The sequence below is a fragment of the Sorex araneus genome, chromosome 1 (assembly GCF_027595985.1).
Source record: "Sorex araneus isolate mSorAra2 chromosome 1, mSorAra2.pri, whole genome shotgun sequence".
NCBI classification, from domain to species: domain Eukaryota; kingdom Metazoa; phylum Chordata; class Mammalia; order Eulipotyphla; family Soricidae; genus Sorex; species Sorex araneus.
In genome coordinates this window covers 250,442,638-250,464,597 of record NC_073302.1, presented here as the reverse complement: position 1 = coordinate 250,464,597, position 21,960 = coordinate 250,442,638, and the positions used below count along the sequence as shown (strand labels likewise).

At 42.7% G+C, this 21,960-nt stretch overlaps 1 protein-coding gene and 1 non-coding gene across 3 annotated transcripts in view; both read right to left on the bottom strand.

Annotated features, from left to right (window-relative positions):
• Positions 1 to 21,920, bottom strand: part of ELF1 (E74 like ETS transcription factor 1) — a 121,839-nt gene extending 99,919 nt beyond the window's left edge. For both annotated transcript variants that reach the window (XM_055131354.1, XM_004604602.2), the window contains exon 1: positions 21,298 to 21,920. The gene's annotated coding sequence lies outside the window, so the exon portion shown is untranslated. The remainder of the gene's footprint in view (positions 1 to 21,297) is intronic.
• Positions 21,196 to 21,267, bottom strand: TRNAE-UUC (transfer RNA glutamic acid (anticodon UUC)). The gene has a single exon. It is a non-coding gene; the product is annotated as a tRNA-Glu (tRNA).
• Positions 21,921 to 21,960: the final 40 nt, after the last annotated feature.

The following is a 21,960-nucleotide window of genomic DNA, read 5'->3' as shown; positions in this document are numbered from 1 at the left end:
ACTGAGATTAAAAAAAAACCCACACATTAAAGCTATGCCTAAAAAGAAGTCTGCTCATAAAACTTATGTAGTTTTTCCTAAGTGATAAAAGTCATGCCTTCAAAATAACTTGAAAATTTTACGAAATCCTCAAAAGTCAAACCTACAATTTTAATAATAATTTGATTCATGTTTTAGCGATAGTATTTCACTCTTAATCTACAGCAATAGTATATATATATTTTTTAACAATCTTTTTTTAAATTTTTTATTAGTGGGGGTACAGTTACAGATTTATACATTTTTGTGCTCATGTTTCCCCCATACAAAGTTCGAGAACCCCTCCCTTCACCAGTGCCCATTCTCCACCACCAGTAAACCCAGCATCCCTCCCACCCTCCCCAGTCCCATCTCCCCCCACCCCACACTGCCACTATGGTAGAGTATTCCCTTTTGTTCTCTCTCTCTCTGATTAGATGCAACAGTATATTTTAAACAAATGGGTTTTTAGCAGAAGTTCAAAAACATTTCATCTTAAGTATGCCAAAATTCCATTTAAAAGAGGGGGGAGGAAACAATATGATAAAAGACAAGCATTTATACATGGTGGGGGGGCCGAGGGGCGTGGCTTACAGCTGACTGCTCAGGGCTTACTCCCACCTGCACTAAGGGATCATTTCTGGTGGGGTTCAGGGGACCATATGCTGGTGCCCTAAGACAAGGCAAGCGCTTTACCTGCTGCTATTTTCTGGCCCCACTTTTAAAGTTTTTTTTAACTTGTCTCATTAACATGAATAAAAATTTACTTTTATTAATTTTTCTCTTTAATAAAAAGAACCAAACATAAAGGAAGAAGCAGGGGGATTTCAGAATATGCTAAAAACACAAGAACGTTAATACTGTTGGCCAAAACAGAGAAATGAAACTAACATGGGCTCAGGTTTGAGTCCCTACCCCACCATTAACTACTTGCATGCCCTATGACTACTTACACTCTCTAAGCTAATGTTTTCACTTCTGTAAAAGAAATAATGTGAAGTCCCTATTTCATAAAACATTCATTTACAGGCTGGAGAGAGAGAGAGTACAGAGGATAAGGCATTAGCTTTGCATATGGCTGAACTGGGTTCAAATCCTGGCACGCCTTATTGACCCCCAAGCCTTGTCAGGAGTGATCCCTGAGCAAAGAGCCAAGTACTATGTGTGTGCCCCAAAACAAAATAAATAAAACGCTAATTTTAATTTCTTATATTTGTGCCAGAATACATTATTTGTTCCCAATTACCAAGAAGGGTGGGGGGAGAGTAAACACATGTATTAGCAGTACATTCATACTAGCAACAAAACAGAATTAACTTGATAAATATAACTTGACTCTCAAAAGCACTGTGCTAAGTAAAGGAAGCCTCTATAAGGTCTTAGACATGTGGCATCCTTTTATTTATTTTTTTGCTTTTTTTGGGGGGGTCACACCTGGCGATGCACAGGGGTTACTCCTGGCTCTGCACTCGAATTACTCCTGGCAGTGCTCAGGGGACCATATGAGATGTTGGGAATCGAACCTGGGTCGGCCGAGTGCAAGGCAAACGCCCTACCCACTGTACTATTGCTCCAGCCCCAAGATGTGGTATTCTTGAGAAAAAACGGCTATAGGATTACAGGCCCTGAGATCCAAGAAGCCAAAGGGTCCCAAAGGAAACAGACCCAACCAGGAAGACTCTAAGACACATTGTTGTCAAAATGAAAAACTCTAAAGACAGAATTCTAAAAGTAGCAGGATCAATAAAGTAACTTACATACAAAGCAGATTCCCTAAAATTCACAACATATTTGTCAAGTGAATCTCTATAAGCCAGCAGAGAATAAATTTTGTACAATATCCTAGTACAAAAACTGAACAGAATGAACACCTCACCAAGAATACTCTCTCCAGCGAGATTATCATTCAGATTTGAAGGAGTGATAGCAACCTTCAGGAACTGCAACTGTTTAAGGAATTCATAGCCCTAAAACCAGTTTTACAAGTGTTAGAGGAGCTTCTTTAAAGAATAGGACAAACACACCCAAAAGGAGAGAGAACAAAATGGAATACCCTGCCACAGAGGCGGGGTGGGTGGGGGTGGGGGGACAGGATTGGAGAGTGGGAGGGATACTGGGTTCATTGGTGGTGGAGAATGGACACTGGTGGAGGGATGGGTTCTCGAACATTGTATGAGGGAAACACAAGCACGAAGTTGGGTAAATTTGTAACTGTACCCTCATGGTGACTCACTTATCAAAAAAATAAAGAAAAAAAAAGAACATAAAAAAATAAAGAATAGGACAAACTTCTCTGCATAGGACAGTGAGTATGGCACTCATACATGGTGCTTATAGATGCCTCTACTCCATTAAGGAAAGTACATTTACTCTTAGCTCGCGAAGGGATTTCATTCATTTTCAATAATGAATTAACATCTCATTCGTATTGAATGTGCTATCTTACTAGTCTTTTCAATATTCCCTTTCTTAGGATAAAACACTGTATGTTTATAGGTGTATTCTGTGTCTCCCCTTCAAATTTTCTTCTTTTCACTCCTACTAAATCTTATAGTTGTAGGTTTAACTATTTCATGCAAACTCTGAAATATAGCAGCACTGTCCTCCCGTTCATGGTTTTGCTCAAGTGGGCACCAGTAACGTCTCCATTGTGAGACTTGTTGTTACTGTTTTTGGCATATTGAATACGCCACTGGTAGCTTGCCAGGCTCTGCTGTGCAGGCAGGATACTCTCAGTAGCTTGCCAGGCTCTCTGAGAGAGACGGAGGAATCGAACCCTGGTCGGCCATGTGAAAGGCAAATGTCCTACCCACCGTGCTATCGCTCTAGTCCATAGTAGCAAATAATTTTCTTAAATAGTTTTATTAATGACAGGGAAGATAGGATTATTACCATAATGAGACCTAAGTACAAAATAAAAGTTAATGGATTTTTTTCAGATACCAAAGTTGAAAAACTTATTTATGTAAATGAGTGTATTATAGTGAATGAATTTATTTTCTCTATATAGGTTATAATCAGATAGCAATCAATCACCACAAATTGGCTTTTATTGATTTGTTTTCTGATCATTTCATTTGCCATTCCTGTAAGTTTTCTTGGAGCTAGCAATATGAAATAACTTGCTTTGTGCCTGCGAAGAGGGCAGGCTGGGGTCTGGGGCGGCGGGGTGTGGCCCAAGCTGGGGACACTGGTGGCGGGAAGGCCACACTGGTGAGGGGGTTGGTGCTGGAACACTGTACACCTAAAACAACTGTATTCTAAGTAAATCGCAGTGTTTAAAAAAACAAATTAAAAAAATAAGTAGACAAAAGATGTTTTGTTTCAGTCCCAATGATGAGAAAATACCAAACATCAAATTAAGACATTCTACAAAATTTCTTTGGGTGGGTGTAGGGTCAGGCTACATATGATGTGCTAGGAATCAAACCTGGATTGGCCACATGAAAGGAAATATTCCTTAACCTCTGTACCCTCTCTCCAAACCCTGGAGTTCTTAATTATTTCATGATATGTCATATTCTACTTTTACTGGCCTTCTCCACTCAGTGAACCTTCTGCAAAGCTGTTATCTCTACCATCAGTAAAGAAGCGTTTACACCGAGTGCATGACTGAAACCCAATCACAAACAACTTTGTAACTGTGTATCTCACAGTGATTCCATTAAAAATATATATATAAAGAAGTGGTTACTTCCTTCTGTGTCCTCCCACAGCATTTTGTAAATATTCTAAAAGCATGCAAGAATCACATTGTTTAGCCATTCAGACAAATATTTATACGCTACTACAATGTGCAAATCACTCTGAATATTCTGAGTACAGAGCAGTGAATTCATTTGCTTCAAATTTTTTCCTGTCTCTGGTGAAATATCTGTTGAAAAAAAGATTAGTTACTGTTTTTAATTTTTTGTTCGTCATTTATTTAATCCTGATGATATTCCCACAATGATTATTTAATATGAATTTTCAGGTAAAAACTCAGGTCATAATACCGATTTGGGACTGGAGCAACAGAACAGTGGAAAAGGGCATTTGCTTTGCATAGGGTTCAATCCCTGACATCCAATATGGTCCCCTAGGACAGCCAGGAGTTAATTCCTGAGTGCAGAGCCAGTAGAGTAACACCTGAGCACTGCCAGGTGTGACCCCCCCAAAAAAAAAAATAAATAAAATATAGGCTCAATTGTAACTGTCATTTTTCACTTCTACATAACCAAAACTATTTTCAGATTTCTGTATAAGCAGTCTTAAATCATACAAAAAAAAATCAAGGCCTAAACAAACAACTATACAAACCCCTTCTTCCTCCCAGGATAGCCTACAAATTGGTTTTGTTAGATTGGGTCTGGCAGCCCAGTTCTGGGAACATGCACAGTAATAAGTGAAGCTCTATATTTGTTAAGAGAGAACAGCTTTTGGATTTGTCCCAGTGTTTGTACTTGAATAGATCACAATGTTAACAACAAATAAGATTTAAAAAACAGAGGGGGAGGGGAAGGAGGAAGAAAAAGGAGGAGGAGGAGGAAGAAGGAGGAGGAGGAGGAGGTGGAGGAGGAGTTGTTCCTGAAAGATCAGGACAGATATTTGGAATTGTAGCCCTTTTCTCAAGTTTTGGTCTCCTAATCCTTGCAGGTTTATTTGTTTCAGTAATTGTAGCACTAGGAGTCATATACTTGATTATTTTGCCAAGGACTCACACTGTACTAGATGAGTTAGTCTCAACCACCAAAATCCAGAACTTCATACATTGTGCTGTGTTACTGAACCACATCCACGTCCTCACCTTCACACTTTTATTCATATAGTCCTCTGTCTATAAATTTATACAATGAAAAACAAGCTGAAGAGGCAGATTGAGGTGAGGGTGGAGTGGAAGGAGAAACTGGGGACATTGATAGTGGGAGACATTGGTGAAGGTGTTGGGAGCATTGCATGAAGCTCAACCATGGACAAATTTGTAACTGTTTACCTCACGATGATTTAATTATATATATATTAAAGCTGAGGGCTGGAAAGACAGTACAGGGGTAAGGAGCTCTCCTTGCATGCAGCCAACTCAGGTTCAGCTCCCGGCACCCCATATGTTCCCTGAGTACTGCCAGGATTGATCCTTGAGTATAGAGCCACAAGTAAGCCCTGAGTAGAACAGTCAGGTGTGGCCCCAAACTCCCAATCCACCTCCCCCTCCAAAAGAGGAAAAATCTTTGGGGGGGGTCCCACACTCAGCAGTGCTCATGGCTCACTCCTGGATCTATGCTCGGGAGTCACTCCTGGGAATTCTTTTGGATCCACATCTGACACCAAGATTGAACCAGAGCTGGTCGTCTGCAATCCAAGAGCCTTAATCACTGGTACTATCTCTATGGCCCTTGACTTTTCAATTTTAACATAATCAAAGAGTATTCCTGGCATTGGAGCGACAGTACAGTGGGTAGGGCATTTGCCTTTCAAACTGTCAACCTGGGTTTAATCCCCAGCATCCCGTATGGTCCCCACAGCCCGCCAGGAGTGATCTCTGAATACAGATCGAGGACTAAGCTCTGAACACTACTATATCCTTGCAAAACACAGGTTGTTACTGTTCTTTGTGATGGTGCCTTCTCTCTGATGTGAAGTGATGTCTTATTCTGATTTGCATTTTCCTAATCATTAGCAACATAAAGCATTTTTTCATATGTCTTTTAGTCATTTGTATTTCTACTCTGAGGAAGTTTCTATTCATCTCTTCTATTTTTTGATAGGGTTGGAAGTTTTTTCTTGTAGAGTTCTCCCAGTGAACTGGTTAATATCTTGGATATTAACCATTTATGAGATGAGTGATGGGCAAATAATTTATTCTAGTCAGTCTGTAGGCTGACATTGTATTCTAATCTTTGTTTCCTTCTCTTTTTTTTTGTTGTTTTTGTGTCACACCTGGCGATGCTCAGGGGTTACTCCTGGCTCTGCACTCAGGAATTACTCCTGGAAGTGCTTGGGGGGGGGGGCCATATGGGATGCTAGGGATCAAATCCAGGTCGGTGGTATGCAAGGCAAAATGCCCCACCCACTGTACTATTGCTCCAGTCCCTCTTTGTTTCTTTAGAGGTTCAAAAGCTTCTTAATTTGACGTAGTCTCATTTGTTTACCTTTGCTTCCACTTGCTTGGTCAGTAGCATTTCATCCTTAAAGGTGTTTCTAACTTCAATGTCCTGGAGAGATCTGCCTATATGTTCTTCTATGTACATTATAGATTTAGGTCTGATATCAAGGTCTTTAATCCATGTTGATTTTATTTTTGTGCTTTGTGCATGGAATTAGGAAAAGATCTGAGTTCATTTTTTTCACATGTGGCTAACTAGTTTTTCCAACACCACTTGTTGAAGAGGCTTTCCTTGCTCCATTTCCCATTTTTTGCTCCTTTACCAAAGGTTAACTGACCATATACTTGAGGGTCTGTCTCTGGATTCTCTATTTATTCCATTGATTGGAACATCATAATTACTACTGCTTTATAGTAAAGTGATTCCCCCATCCATCTTTGTTTTTTTTTTTTTCCTGAGGAGCCTTGACTATTCTGGAGGCTTTATTCTCCATATAAGTTTCAGAAATGTTTGATCTATTTCTTTGGAAAATTCTATGGGTATCCTTACAGAGATTGCATTAAATCTGTATAAATTTGGGGACGTATTGCCATTTTGATTATATTAATCCTCCCAAACCAGTTTCAGTCCTAGGAATTCATTCTAATGAAATAAATAGGCAAAGATGGACATAAAAACTCAGCACTCATTGTTCTAAGTAGTAAAAATCGTTAACTTAATCATGTTATAGAAATCACATCCCATTTTACAGAACTTATCTTATTGTTCATTTAAAAATGACATTGAAGCGGCAGGAATAACAGCCCTGTAATGAGGAAATGGTCATGAGTTCAAATCCCCAGTGTCCCTATGCACCAAGCATGGTCCCTGCAGCTTTGTGCCTGACAGCTCTGCTATCTACAATACTCGGCACCACAAGTAATTTCAGCTTCACCCACCACCACCACAAAAAGGGAGTAACCTTCAGTTAGTTAAAACTGCAAAGTGTGCCAGTGTAACGGCCAGAACAATAACCTCTGGTTGGCATGTCTGAACACTACAATGACCACCAGTGAGCACCACACCCATAATCTGTGCAAGCTCTGGAGAGCACACACTCAAGGACCCCACCTCAACAGTAACAACAAAAGGACAGAGGAGGGGAATCAGGGGCCGGGGGAAATTTTCCTTCCTTTTTAAGACTGGAAAATGTCACTTTAAGTACTTGCAACATTTTGCTTATCCCTTTATCCCCCGACAACCACTTGTTATTTCTACTTTGTGAGTAATGAGAATAATGCACTGAGAATATAAGTGTACAAATATCAGAAACTCTTTTAGTTCACAGGGGTGTAACAGCCAGAGATGAAATTACTGAATCATCAGCTAACTCTTAAAGTTCTGAAGATTTGCCATCTAATTTCTCTTAATGGCTGTATCAATTTACACTGCCATAGTTGACAGAGAACACTAATTTTATTTTATTTTTGTAACTGAATCATTGTGATAGTTAGAAAGACGTTCATTGTTAAGTTTCAATCATACAATGTTCCAACACCCATCCCTCCACCAGTGTACATTTTACACCACCCATGTACCCAGTTTCTCTTCCGCAACCCTCACCCCTGTCTGTCTGTATGGAAGGCATTCTTCCTCACCATCCCCCTCCCCCTCCTCCTCTCCTTTTGGGCATTATGGTTTGTAATACAGGTACTGAGAGGCTATCATGTTTGTTCCTTTACCTGTTTTCAGCAAGCAATTCTTACTCAAGAGTGATCATTTCCAACTACCTTTATCATAATGGTCCCTTCTCTATCCCAACTGCCTGCTCTCCCAGCCCTTCAGGCAGGCTTCCAAGCATGGACCAGTCCTCCTGGCCCTTGTTTCTACTGTCTTTGGGTATTTGTCTCATATTATGTTCATTTTATATCCCACAAATGAGTCTAATCATTCTATGTCTATCCCTCTCCTTCTGACTCATTTCACTCAGCATGATACTCTCCATGTCCATCCATTTATAAGTGAATTTCATAACTTACTTTTCTAACAGCTGCATTGTGTATATGTACCATGGTCCTTAAAATTTAACAGATTTCACCACTCATTAGTTTGCTTCGATAATAATTAAAACAAGCATGAAGTGGGGACTTTTGTACTGCTTTCTTTTCCCTATGAATGTGTTTAAAATATTGCTCCGAAGAGCCATCACAATAGGCCAGTGGGTAGGGCACTTGCGTTGCACACAGACAACCAGGACGAGCACCCCATCTGATTCCCCAAGCCCCACCAGGAATGATCCCTGAGCACAGAGCCAGGACTCAGCCCTGAACACTACAGGGTATGGCACAAATACATAAAGATACTCTTAAAATATGCTCCACAGATGAAGAAACATTGTAGATGGTATTAATAATTTTAAAAATATAAAGAAATAAATATATGATATATTTGATATATATGATATATTATATATATAATTTTTTCTGGGGTTGGGATGGGGAGGGAATCTGGGAATACTGGTAGAGGGAAGTTGACACTGGCAGAGGGATTGGTGTTAAATTATTGTATGCCTAAACTATGTCAGTAACTTTGTAAATCATGGCTCTTTAATAAAAAAAATTAAGAAATATATATGATCCTTCAAAGCATTGTTTTAAAGTCCATGAAAGCTATGGTTCCTGTGAAACAGCAAACAAAATAAGACAAAATGCTGTGTGTGGAGGGGGACAGGGGATATAAATAAAAGGTCCTCCCGATGCATTTCTGAGATTCTGATGTCAACTGCCTGCTTGGAGTTTTCACTTCTTACGCCTAGTCCTGCCTTCCATCAGGATTCTTTCCCTCACCCCCGTCCCCCATCTGTGTGCTGGAACATGGCCTGTGGCCAAGCCTTTCCTTCAGCTCTTGCAACTGAGTCAGTTGCCTGCCAGGCTCAGTGGGTAACTGAATGGGAAGGCTGCACCTCTTCCTATTAATAAGGTCATCTTCGTCTCTTGGGATAACAGAGCATCAGTGATAAACAGATTTAGAAAAACTGAGGTACAATAAATCCCACGGGAAGATGGCTTGAGGGACGGAGCACATGCTTTGCATGTGAGAGCCATCTGATTCCTGGCACCCGCACTCTCCACCCCTACCCCCAAGCACTGCCAGCAGCCCACCAAAGGGGCGGGTGGAGAACCAAATGAATAAATCCCATTACAATCTTGAAAGCTTGAATAAGGCAGTTACTTAAATCTGGAGACAGATATCAAGCTTCAATCAGCCAACATTGTTGACACACTCTACATCAGGAAATGCATCCTGGTCTTGGAATTGAAATCCAAAAGATACTTTAAGTTAAAAGATCAAATTACACTTTATTAAAAATTGAAAGTTAAAAATTTAAATTTTGTAGAAAAATTTTAAAAGATTTTAGACCATCTAAAAAGACACTCTGAAGGCTGAAAGATAGTATAAAAGTTTAGGTACTCACCTTATATGAGGCCTACCCTGTTCTGATTCCCAATATCTCTTATGGCCTTCTGAGCACTGCCAGGAGTGATCCCTGAAAGCAGAGCCAGGACAAAGGCAGGGAGGGCCCCGAACAAATATTAAATCATCAAAAAGTTGAGAGGATGAGCCAGAGACTACAGGGGTGAAGGCACTATGGTGTTTTCCTTGCAAGCAGCCAAATCTGATTTGAACCCTGACTAAGTTTGATCACTGTCACCTCCATGTCACCTCAGGTGAGTGTGCCCCACCTCCTTAAAAAAAATAAAAAGACTGGAAAACATGAACATCTCTTTATTGACTCTACTTCCCTATACTGACTCTACTTTATTGGACTTTAAATCTTCCCTATATTTGGGAAAGAAATAAACAGACCATGAAGTACTTTCAAAATTGCTCATATCTAAATACTTTTCTGGCAATGAATGTGAAAATTTAAAAACAAAACAACACATTTTTGGCAATAAGCAAGAAATCCTTATTTTACTATTTAATGTAACAATGAAAATCAGTGTCAGACCGCAGAGGTAGTACAGGGGTTAAGGTGCATGCCTGAGCATTACTGGGAGCATCTCTGGAGGTCCCCAACAATGCCTGTTGTATGTGGCCCTGGAGTCCCTGCACCTCTGGGTGGTCCAGATAATCCTGCCACTGCAGGGTCTGAGTAGCACTGCATCCTCTGTCCCAGAACTGAATCTCTGGCTTGACTGGCCAAAAAACTGCCAGGAGGAGCCCCTTAGGATTCCTCTTGGACATCACTTAGGAGGCCCAAAAAAACAGAAGCAAAACTACTCAGTGTCCGGTTGGGGATATAGCTCAGTTATAGAGCATTTGCCTTGCATGCCTGAGGCCCTGGGTCCAATCCCTCACACTTGAAAAAATATGTATAGATAAAAAATATTACTCACTATCCTTCAATTGTAAAATATAAAATCAATGGATGCAGCAAAAGGTAATTTAGAAAAGTTGCTCACAGCTCCAGACATTTTCACTCTGAAAAGGTTAAAACCCAGGCATTGGGCTGGAGCAATAACACAGTGGGTAGGGCGTCTGCCTTGCACGCGGCAGACCCAGGCTCGATTCCTAGCATCCCATATGTATGGTCTCCTGAGCACGGCCAGGGGTAATTCCTGACTGCAAAGCCAGGAATAGCCCCTGTACATCGCCAGGTATGACCCCCCTCAAAAAAAAAAAAAAAGCAAAAAAAAAAAAAAAAGAGCCAGGCATTTGGTTCACAGTCTAGAGACATGGCTGTAAGCACTTGCTGGGACCAAAAGTAGTCTAAAAGTAGTATAGCTGGTCTCCGGGTCTTGGTCGATCAGCAGCAAAGCGAGAGCCAGGCATTTGGAGCCAGAGAAATAGCTCAATGGATTCAAAAACAGGAGGGTTGCAATCCATTGAGCAATAGGTTGCATGTAGGAGGTCCAGGCTCAATCCCTAACATTGTATAGTCCTCTGAGTATTGCTGGGAGTGAGCCACAGAATTGATCCAGAAACAGCCCTAAAATCACATCAAAATAAACAAACCCCCAGGTATTAAAAGCCTCATATTTATACTTTTCAGAAAAACAAAAAAAAATTCAATCCCCTCATCATTATATTTGACAATAACTTCATTACCAAAATGTAAGTCTCCTAAAGATCAGGTTATTTAAGAGACTAGGAGTTCAATTAGTACTTAATCCATTTTCTTTCTCACCTAGATATCAGACTCAGAAAGAACACAATTGCTAACCTCAGAGTACTGCTTCAGCCCACTTTTACTTCACTGATAACACAAAATAGCTCGCCCATTCCTCCTGACACTTCAGGGAATACAGGTGTGGAGGCTATTTACAACATGAGGCTGTGAACAGCTCATCTGCTGGCAAGTTTTATTCTGTAGTGCTCAAGACTAAAACATTTCCTGACTTGCAGAGAACAGTTAAGTCTTTCACAATTGCTATTTCATTTTGATCAAGCTGGTTTACCAGTTTAATTTGTAAGCAGACTGCTTTTCTAAATAATACATAATAACACAAATCACTTACATAAATGCAATCAAGGTCAATTTATTGAACTTGTATGTATTTAACAATTAAAAACTAACCCATAAAAAAAAACTGGAGGAGTTTAAGAGCTATCTCGTACAGCAGATAAGTCATTTGCCTTGCACACAACTGTCCTGGGTTCAATCCCCAGCATCATATATGTGAGCATTGAGCACAGAGCCAGTAGTAACCATGAGAACCAGCAAGTGTGATCCAAAAACAAACAACAAAAGCTGGGAAAGAAGTCAAACTGGCAGTATTTTCAGACAACATACTATAGATTAAAAACCCTAGAGAAATCACATAAAACCTCTTTAAAAACAGTAAATCAATACAGCAAGGTAGCAAGTTACAAAATTAACACATATGATTCTGTGGTATTTCTGGATGCAAAAAGAAAACTCCTGGGGCTGGAGCGATAGCACAGTGGGTAGCACTATACGCTGTTGCCTTGCACACGGCCGACCCGGGTTCAATTTCCAGCATTCCATATGGTCCCCCGAGCACCGACAAGAGTAATTCCTGGGTGCATGAGCCAGGAGTAACCCCTGTGCAATGCTGGGTGTGACCCAAAAAGCCAAAAAAAACCAAACAAACCCAAAAACACACCAAAAAAAAAGACAACTCCTTTCAAAACAGTGTCTAAAAACATACAATACTTAGGAATCAACAAAGGAGGTGATACAAAAAAGGACATATAGTAAAACTATAAATCACTGTTAGACTAGACAACACCAGGAAATAGAAAATTGTTCTTTGTTCATGGAATTGGAAGAGCCATCATCAAAATGACCTTCCTACTAAAAATATTGTAAAATTTCATTGCAATACCCATAATTCCAACAATGTTCTTCAAAGACTTGGAAAAAACTACAAAGTTTGTTTCAAACTATGAAACTATCTGAACAGCCAAAGTAATTCTAAGAAAAATAAAATGCAAAGTATTGTTTTTCCCAATTGTACTACAAAGTTATAATAATAAAACTGCATGGTACAAAAGACAGACTATCAGACCAATGAAACAGAATTAAGTCCTAAATTAAACCCTCAGACTTATGGGCAGTTAATCTACAACAAAGGAGCTGAGCACATGAAGTGTACTGAGAAGCGAAGAAAATTACTTCAACAAATGGTGCTGTGAAAACTGGAAAGCCATATGTAAAAAAAAAAAAAATGAAACTTGAACTGTATTCCACACCATTCACAAAAATTAATTCAAAGTATATTAAAGTCTAGATGTCAAGATTAGACCAGAACCCATTAAAATACACGTAAGAAAACATTGGTGGAACTATTCAGGAAATGAACCTCAGAGGTGTCTTAAATGAGCTGACCACCAGGGCCAAGACAACAAAAACAAAAGTAAGCGGATGGGACTATATCAAATAAAAGTGCTTATGCACTGCAAAAGAAACGCAACCTGAAATAAAAAGACACTGACAAATGGTAGAAAATATCTGCACACAACACATCACGTTAAAGTCTAGTAAGATTTATTAAACACAAAGCACAGCAACAAAAATCCAACCCCTCCATCTAAAATGGAGAGAGATGAAGAGACACTCCTCTCGAAGAAGGTATCTGGATGTCTAAAACGCCTGAGAAAAGTCCCTCACAGTCAATGATTAGGGAAATTCAAATAAAAACAATGAGGTATTATCTCATACTACCAAGAATGGCACATATCGAAATGTCTGGAAATAGGGTCAGAAGGATCGTTCAGTGGATAGGGCACTTGCCTTGCAGAGAGTCAACTCAGGTTCGATCCCTGGCATCCCATATGATCCCCTGAGCCCCACCAAGAATGATCCCTGAGCACAGCACTAGGAGTAAATCCTGTACAACATTGGATGTGAAATGTTAGCCTCCACCAAGTTTTTTTTTTTTAATCTGAAAATAGGGCACTGGAGAGATAGTACAGTGAGTAGGATGCCTGCCTTGCACAGAGCAGATGTGGGTTCAATCCCCAAGACCCCATATGGCCCCGAGCCTTTCAAGAGTGATTTCTGAGCTTAGAGCCATGAATAAGCCCTGAGCAATGCCAGGTGTGACCCCAAAACAAAAGTCTGAAATATCCAGTGTTTGTAGGATTATGATGAGAAAGGAATACTTGATTCACTGTTACGGGGAATGTCATCCAGTGTTACTCCAGTATAATGGAAATTTCTCAAAAAACAAAAAAACCCAAAACAAGCAAAAAAAACCCCAACAACAACAAAAAAACAATTCTCATATTATCCAGTGATATCACTTCTTTTTGTTCTGCCAAAACACAAAAACATTAATTTGAAAAGATATATGCACATCTATATTCATTGCAGCCACTCACTACAACAGCCAAGATACAGAAACAAACCAAATGTCCACCTATGGATGAATGGACCGTGTTATTGTTGTACTGGAAGTTCGCTTAATCAAAGCACACCCAGAGAGACTTGGCAGGAAAACAAGGAGGTCTTTACTTATACTAGCTGGCAGGGCTGGGAAACATAGCTAAGCAAAGCACCTAAAGCTACTGTCAGGGACCAGGTGTTCCAGGAGCACTTAAACAGAACATCGGTGGGGTTTGTGATTCCTTGTCTAGCATGAGACAGACACTACAGCAAAGATATTGGAGTAATAATATGGCAACAAGTGCAGCAATGATGCTTGGATTACATTATGGAGTCAAGAACAGCAATGACATTGGGGTTACAGTTCAGCAAGAATATCACTAGATAAGGAGTTACAATTATGGTATCCTAAGATAAAAGTGTTTACATCGAGGAAAGTTGGGCGAGGTCATTTACAGCAAGAAAAAAAGGGAGTTCCCTAAAATAAGGGGTCTTTTGGTTTTGCAGTTAACTGTATGTACATGTAAGTTATGAAATTGTACATATAAGTTATGAATCACACATTACAATATATGTGTTATGATACAATGATATATAACATAATATAAATACACTACAGAATAGTATGCAGCTATAAGAAAGGATGAAATCATATAATTTGCCACATGAATGGAACTAGAAGTTGTCTGCTGACCATTCCTGAGAGCAAAAATTACCTGCATGCTTAAAAAAAAAAAACAAAACTATTCATCAGACTTATTTCCAGTTAGACGGATTTACTTCCCTTAAATATTTCCTTAAATGTGCCACTTCTGTTGCTGCTACCCTTTTTAGAAAGAGAACCAGAGACAAGGACAGCTATTAAGTTATTACACTACAAAAGACCAAGGTCAAGGCCTAACAGGGAGAGTCGGAGTAGGGGCAGGGATGAGAAGATGGGGACAGGCACCAACACAATGTTTTATTCTCGGGTTCACCCTTTACCTAATTAATTTCATTAAGCATTTACCAAATTATTAGAAATCCCTTGTCTAGCTACAAACATCTTACACCCACACTGAAGGACCTTTACAATCAGAACCTTACAAATTGCGTATGTCAAAGAGACAAAGGGCTCTGCCAGAGTCAATGGGATTCATAAAAGAAACTACCCAACTTCCTTCCTTCCTTCTAATGTTTTCTGAATGTTCAGTGTGCCCTGCACTGTACAAAGTGCTGATACTGAGGGAACAAGTCAAAAGTCTCTGCTTCAAGTAATACTTCTGACTAAAGGGCAAGTCCCTGGTTCATTAAGAGAAAAGGATACCGAAGCTCTCTGCAGGTTCAGGGTCTTTACAAGTAAGGGTCACTGGAAGCACCACTGGGGCCAGGGGCATAACAGAAATCTAAGAAGATATCTGCTCAAAAACTTATCTATTTGTGCAGCCTTATTTTCCATTCCTATCCTCAGTTCAGCCAAAATGTGCTCACATGCCTCTACTCCTGCGTGCTTCCTCTTAACTCCTTGTGTCCAACCCCCACTTTCATCACTGACAAAAAGCTTTAACTAGCCTTCAAAGACCATCAAAGGCCTGGTGGCCCCCAGCACTGCAGGCCTGATCACTGAAGTCACTGGCCTATTACAGTCTGTAGGACCCTGTCCCACTGAGCACTGCTTCCAAAGACTCCATCAGGACCACCAAAAACACGTGACCAGACCAAGGAGTAGCACTGTTATCCTGTTGTTCATTGATTTGCTCGAGTGGACACCAGTAATGTCTCCATTGTGAGACTTGTTGTTACTGTTTTTGGCATATCGAATACGCCACGGGTAGCTTGCCAGGCTCTACGAGAGGGACGAAGGAATCGAACCTGGGTCAGCTGTATGCCAGGCAAACCTTACCTGCTGTGCTATCACTCCAGCCCAGACCAAGGAGTAGAATTTAATATTACTTACTGCATTTACAGAGTTGTACATTGATGAGGGCCAGGAACATAGTTTGAAGAGCTAGAATGCATACTTTGCAGTGGCAGGCCTGGGGTTAATCCCGCGTACCACACAGTTCCCCGAACCCCCACCAGAGAGACCCAAAAACTATACAGGGAATACACTGCCTAATCTTAGGACTCCCCCCACACCCCACTCTTTTTGGTTTTGGGCCATACCCAGCAGTATTTAATGCTTACCCCCGGCTCTGTTCAGGGTACCATAAGCATGTGTGGGATCAAACCTGGGTCAGACTCTCAAGGCAAAGGTTCTTAGCTTCTTACTATCTCTCCAGTCTCAAATTTTAGACCATTTTAATCGACCAAAAATGAATACTTACATATATATATATATACATGACCAATCACTTCCTAGCCACCTTCAAAAGTCCCTTCCCATCCTAGACAACCATTAATAGTTTCTCTGTAATTTGTCTATTCTAGACATTATGACAGTAATGACATCATGTAAAACTTCGGGTTTTGTTTGGAGCTTTTTCACTCAGCAAAATGTTCTTGAGATTGATCTGTGCTGTGACACATACGGTATTTCATTCCTTTTAGTGCCAAATATTTGTGTGAATGCACACTTTTTATTTATCAGTTTGAATATGTCATTTCTACTATTTATGGAAAATGCTGCTGTTATGAATGTGTAGCACTGTAGCACTGTCATCCCACTGTTCATCGATTTGCTCAGGCGGGCAACCAGTAATGTCTCCATTGTGAGACTTTTTACTATTTTTGGCATATTGAATATGCCATGAGTAGCTTGCCAGGCTCTGCCATTCGGGTAGGATACTCTTGGTAGCTTGCCGGGCTCTCCAAGAGGGGCGGAGGAATCGAACCCAGGTCGGCCGTGTGCAAGGCAAACGCCCTACCCACTGTGCTATTGTTCCAGTCCTTATGAATGTGTATAAACTTTTATTTGGACATGTTTTAATTTTTTTTTTTGGCATGTACCTAGGAGTAAAATTAAGAGATCATATAGTAACTATGTAACTGTGTTGAGGATGTTGTTTTGGGCTATATTTAGCATTGCTGGGGGGGGGCCAATCCCCTCCTTTGAGGTAGGGTTCCCCCCCACCCCATGCTCAGGGCAGGATGGGAATTGGTCCTAGGTCTTCTGCCTTCAAAGCATGTGCTCGTCTAAATGAGCCATCTTGTTTAACATTTTGAGGGAAAGTCCAAACTATTTTCCAAAGTGATAGCACCCTTTTACACTCCACGGGCTATGTGTGGGTGTCTCCAACTTCCTCTCTACCGTCTGATCCAATCCATCCGCCCTCCCTCCCTACTTCAGGTCTCCCAAGCAGTGCTCACACCTGGGGATACTCCTGTAAATACTCAAATCACTTGGGATTAGTGGTTCAATGCTATGTGCTCTAGCCCTGGGGTGCCTGAGACCATTACAGCCACCTGGTGGTCTCAAGACATACTGGGTTTTGAGGCAGTGGGGAGGGTGTACATGGAGTCCATGTTCAAACTTCAGTCCCATGCACCCCCCTCAACTACTGACCTATCTCTTGGCCCTTATTGTTTGAATCTCACAGAATGAGTAAGATCTCACTATACGGTATTTTCAAGACCTCGTATTCTAGAATCTAAACGAATAAGACAATAGGGGATAGGGCAGTAGTACAGCAGGTACGATGTTTGCCTTGCATGCGGCTGACCTGGGTTCGATCCCCAGCATCCCAATTTGGTCCCCTGAGCACCACCAGGAGTAAATGCTGAGTGCAGAGCCAGGAGTTGTGACCCAGAAATTTAAAAAAAAAAAATTTTTTTTTCCAAAAGACAAGAAATAAACAGACACAAACGAATAGATTTCAGTTATTTTTTTTTTTTTGGAGGGTAAAGTATTCCAGGCAGTAAAAACTTCAAGTAATAAGGCAAAATAGACCAACTTTGGCCTGTTCAATAAACAAGAAAAAGCCAAGTGTGTATTTAATATAATGAAGTGGCAGGGAAGGTAGGAGATGAAGTCGAAGGTGAAAGAGACCAGCTGATGCTGGCTTCAGAGATCAGTCGAGAGTCCACGGACTTTTACCCACATTGCGTGAAACTGTGGGCCCCCTGAGCACCACTTGGGAATACCCCTGCCCCCACAATTCCTTTTTATTTCTTTCAGTATAGGTGTTCTCTTATGTGAAGAGTAAACCCTGAATACTTCTGGTTACACTAATGGTAGCTAATAATAAAAAAACAGAACTAACACATGCCAGATAATCAGAATAACTTTATTTTGTCACCCAAGAGAGAATTCTTAAAATATGACTACCAGTGATATTTTGGTAACAAGTCATAAGCATATGAATGATCCTCACAAATTCATCATATTGTCTTAACAAAGTATTTTTTACCAATTACTAGCAGGTCTTAGAATAGTACTTCTTAATATGGTGGGCAAATAATTAAATTTCAGATCTTTCTCATAATTTAAATCTAATTTCATTCTTTTAAATAGAATTCCAGTTGACTGCCTTTTCCCCCAGTCTTATTACATTTTATTGTTTTGGGGAGTCAAACCTGGCATGCTTGAATGGACCATATGTGGTGCCAGGGATTCGAACCACAGCTGGCTACAAGGAAAGTACCATAAACTCTGTACTATCTCTCTGACCCTCTTCAGTCTTTTAATTAAATATTAATGTTAATTTACTACTCAACTAATCAGGAGCTGCTGAGCCCTGCCAGGAGTGATCCCTTAGCATAAAGTCAGGAGTAAGCCGTGGACACAGCTGGGTATGGTACAAACCCAAAATAAAATGAAAATATTCAACTGCCAAATCTAAAACCTAAGAACATGCTGATACAAACTATGAGCTTTTGGATTTCACAAAAATTACCCCCAAAAAAGGTAGAACTTTGAACAGTCTATCCACATAATCAAAATTTACCACATTAAAATTCCCTCTGCAGCCTGGGCTTGACCTGCCCTGGCTTCCCCTCCAGGCACTCAGCTCCTGCCTCACCAGAGTTCCTGCCAGCCCCAGCTTCCCACTCCCTACCTCGGCTTTATGATTCACACTGCCCAGTAGGAGAAATCCAACCAGTTCTTCAAGGTCCAATGCTCACTCTCCTCCCTAAGTGAACTCATTTCTCATTTCTGTGCTCCTGCAGTGCTTGTTAGATGTTGCTTTTACCTGGTTCCACCTGGCACACATTGTCTATGATGAGTCTGCAACTCGGACAGTGATAATCACCGAGCTGCTCCCCTCAGCATACCCTCAAGTACACAGCCAAGGCACCATTTCCATGGTGCTCAGTTGAAAAATCACTAGGTAGGATATGTGACACCTAACAAAAGGGCAAAGGGAAGACTTTTTAACAGCAGACAATTAAGGCACAGGGCCCTTTCCTTCCAAATTAAAATCCAATTCCTTAGCAGTTTCTTAATAATGACAATATTCAAATGAAACCTTTCCACTTTCATTGCCTAAGCAATTCTTGCAATTCTAGCTAAACTGTGGGTGACCCCTGTTATCAAGAAGTTCCAGGCTCCAAATGCAGAGCAGAGGTGAAATTACCTACAAGGTTATACACAGCATGGGGCAAAATGTGATTCCATTCAGCATTCTAATCTCAGCCTCTTAACAGGAAGAACCTGAGATTTGGTAACTGTCAAAAGCATGCTTGTGGTTTATTGTAACTATTCAAGTGGAGAACCTGGCAAGCTCCCCGTGGTGTATTCCATATGCCAGAAACAGTAACAATAACAGGTCTCATTCCCCTGACCCTGAAAGAAGTCTCCAATCCAATCGTTGGGAAAGACAGTAAGGAGAGGCTGCTAAAATCTCAGGGCTGAGACAAATGGAGATGTTACTGGCTCCCGCTCCAGCAAATCCATGAACAACAAACAGGATGACAGTGATAGTGATTCAAACGGAGATGACTTAAAATATGATATAGTTGTGGAAGCTTATTTACAAACCATAGTAATCCTTAACCACGCCTACCCACTTAAGAGATTTCAAAACTCACTGCGCAGTTTAAACTACCAGTTTGGGAATGCACACACACCAACAACACTCCAAACATCTTTTAGTAATGTCAAGGACCAGAAACCCATCCTTCAGGGCGGCCGCTTTTTTAAACTTCCGTTTGTTTCCATGAAGCCCAAATAGACTAAACATGATCGCTCACCCCATCTTCTCCTTTCAGCTTGCTTTTTAAGATAACGCTTTTGTTTCGTATACAGCTCACATGCTGCTGACACAGCTGCCTCGTCTTTGTAATAAACACAGGGCTTCTATACTTAAAAATACAGTGAAACTTTGTTACAAAATCCCCTCTCCAGTCTGGTGCTGATTTTCTTCTCTCTTCCAAGTCTCCCCCCCGCCCCTACCCACCCATGATTTCCTATCAACAGCGCTCCAAACATTGCTCTTTCGAAAGTCAATTTTCCCCTGCAAAGACATCTCATCAGAGTGGTATTTTTCTTCTCCGCAGCTCTTGGGGAGGAGGGCCAAGGGGGGAGGAGGGGGAGAGGGAGGGAGAGGAGGAGGAGGAGGAGGAGAAGGGGGGGAATAGGGGAAATTCCCGTGCCCCGAGGCATTTTCAAGCAAAAAAAAAAAAAACAGCGCTCAGGTCTCTCCCTGGCTTTTAAGCCTGGGGGGACAGTTTGTTGAGCTGCGACCAGCGCCCCCCAAAGTCTAACTGGGATGGGTTATATAGCAGAAGGGTTTCGGGGGGGCTTGGCTCCTCCGCTGCGGGGAGGCGCGGGGCGACCCCCGCCGGAGGTGGAGGGGGTCCCGCCCCAAGACATCCCCACCGCGCCGGGCCCCCGGGGAGGCAGTTTTGTTGGGGTGGGTGGAGGGGGGTCTCGCGAACGCCGGCCGGAGAGCTCGGGAGGCAGCTGGCGGGGCGCGGGCTCCCCGGGGGGCAGGGGACAAACACGCCCCGCGTCGCTGGGGACGAGTCAGCCAGGGGCGGCCCGGGAAGGGTGTGGGCCCGAGGGGGGTAGCTGGGAGGCGATAAGGCGAGGCCCGCGTTGGTTAATCATCATCACCCGAGAGCCTGGAAAAGGACGACCCGGGGCGGGAAAGCAGCCCGGTGGAGGGGGGGGGGGGTAAAGTGAAACTCCGGCCGCGGCCGCTCCGCCCCGAGCGAACCACCTCTTGCTCCGGCTTGCAGGGCGCAGCCGAGCCCGCGACCCGACCGCTTCTGAACCCAACCGCATACACTCGAGTTCTTGGGGAACACAAGTTTAAAAGGGCGCCGGGAGGCGCGAGCCCGTTGTCGAAAAAAGTTAAAGCGCCCCACCGGCAAGGGTTCTCAAAAGAAAGATTCCTGTTCCCATACCGGGAGTCGAACCCGGGCCGCCTGGGTGAAAACCAGGAATCCTAACCGCTAGACCATATGGGAAGCGCGACGAGAGGCGCACAGATGACTCACCTGACAAGTGCAGGCACCTCGGCTCCCGCCGCCGCTGCCCACGCGCTCCTCCAGCGAGCAGCCAGCCCGGCCCGGCGCGGGCGTCGCGGGGGCGGAGCGGCTGGGGCCCCGCTCGGCACGGAAAGTTCTAAGGCAGACCCCCGAAACTCCGCAACTCCCGGCGCGGAGAGCCAGCCAGCTGTTTCACTTTTTTTCTTTTTTCTTCCTTGTTAAAAGACGAACCCCCCCCACCTTCCGCCCACTCCCAGCCTACAGGTCCGGGTGGCTCCGCGGGTCTAGGTGCGTGCGGACTAGCGGGCCAAGTTGAAGGCGGCGAGCTCCGGAGAACAGCTGTTCGCGCCGGGCGGGCGGAGGGCGGCGCGCGAGCCCGCGGGCCGGGCGCCAGCGAGCCCACACCCGGAGGGCGACGGAGCGAGAGCTCGGGAACGGGGCTGGGGTGGGGAGTGGGGGGGCGGGGGAAAAGCACCTGGAGGCGGAAAGGTCGCTCGCCTCCAGCTCCAGTCCCCGGCGCGCTTTCGCCCCCTTCTCCGTGACCTCAACCTCTTTATACCGACCCCACCTCTCAGGCGCCCGGAGCGCCGCCCCTCGGGGAGGGAGAAGGCGGCGGCGGCGGCGGCGAACGCGAACGCGGTTTGGGCCGCCCGGGCCCCCGTAGCGGGGAGG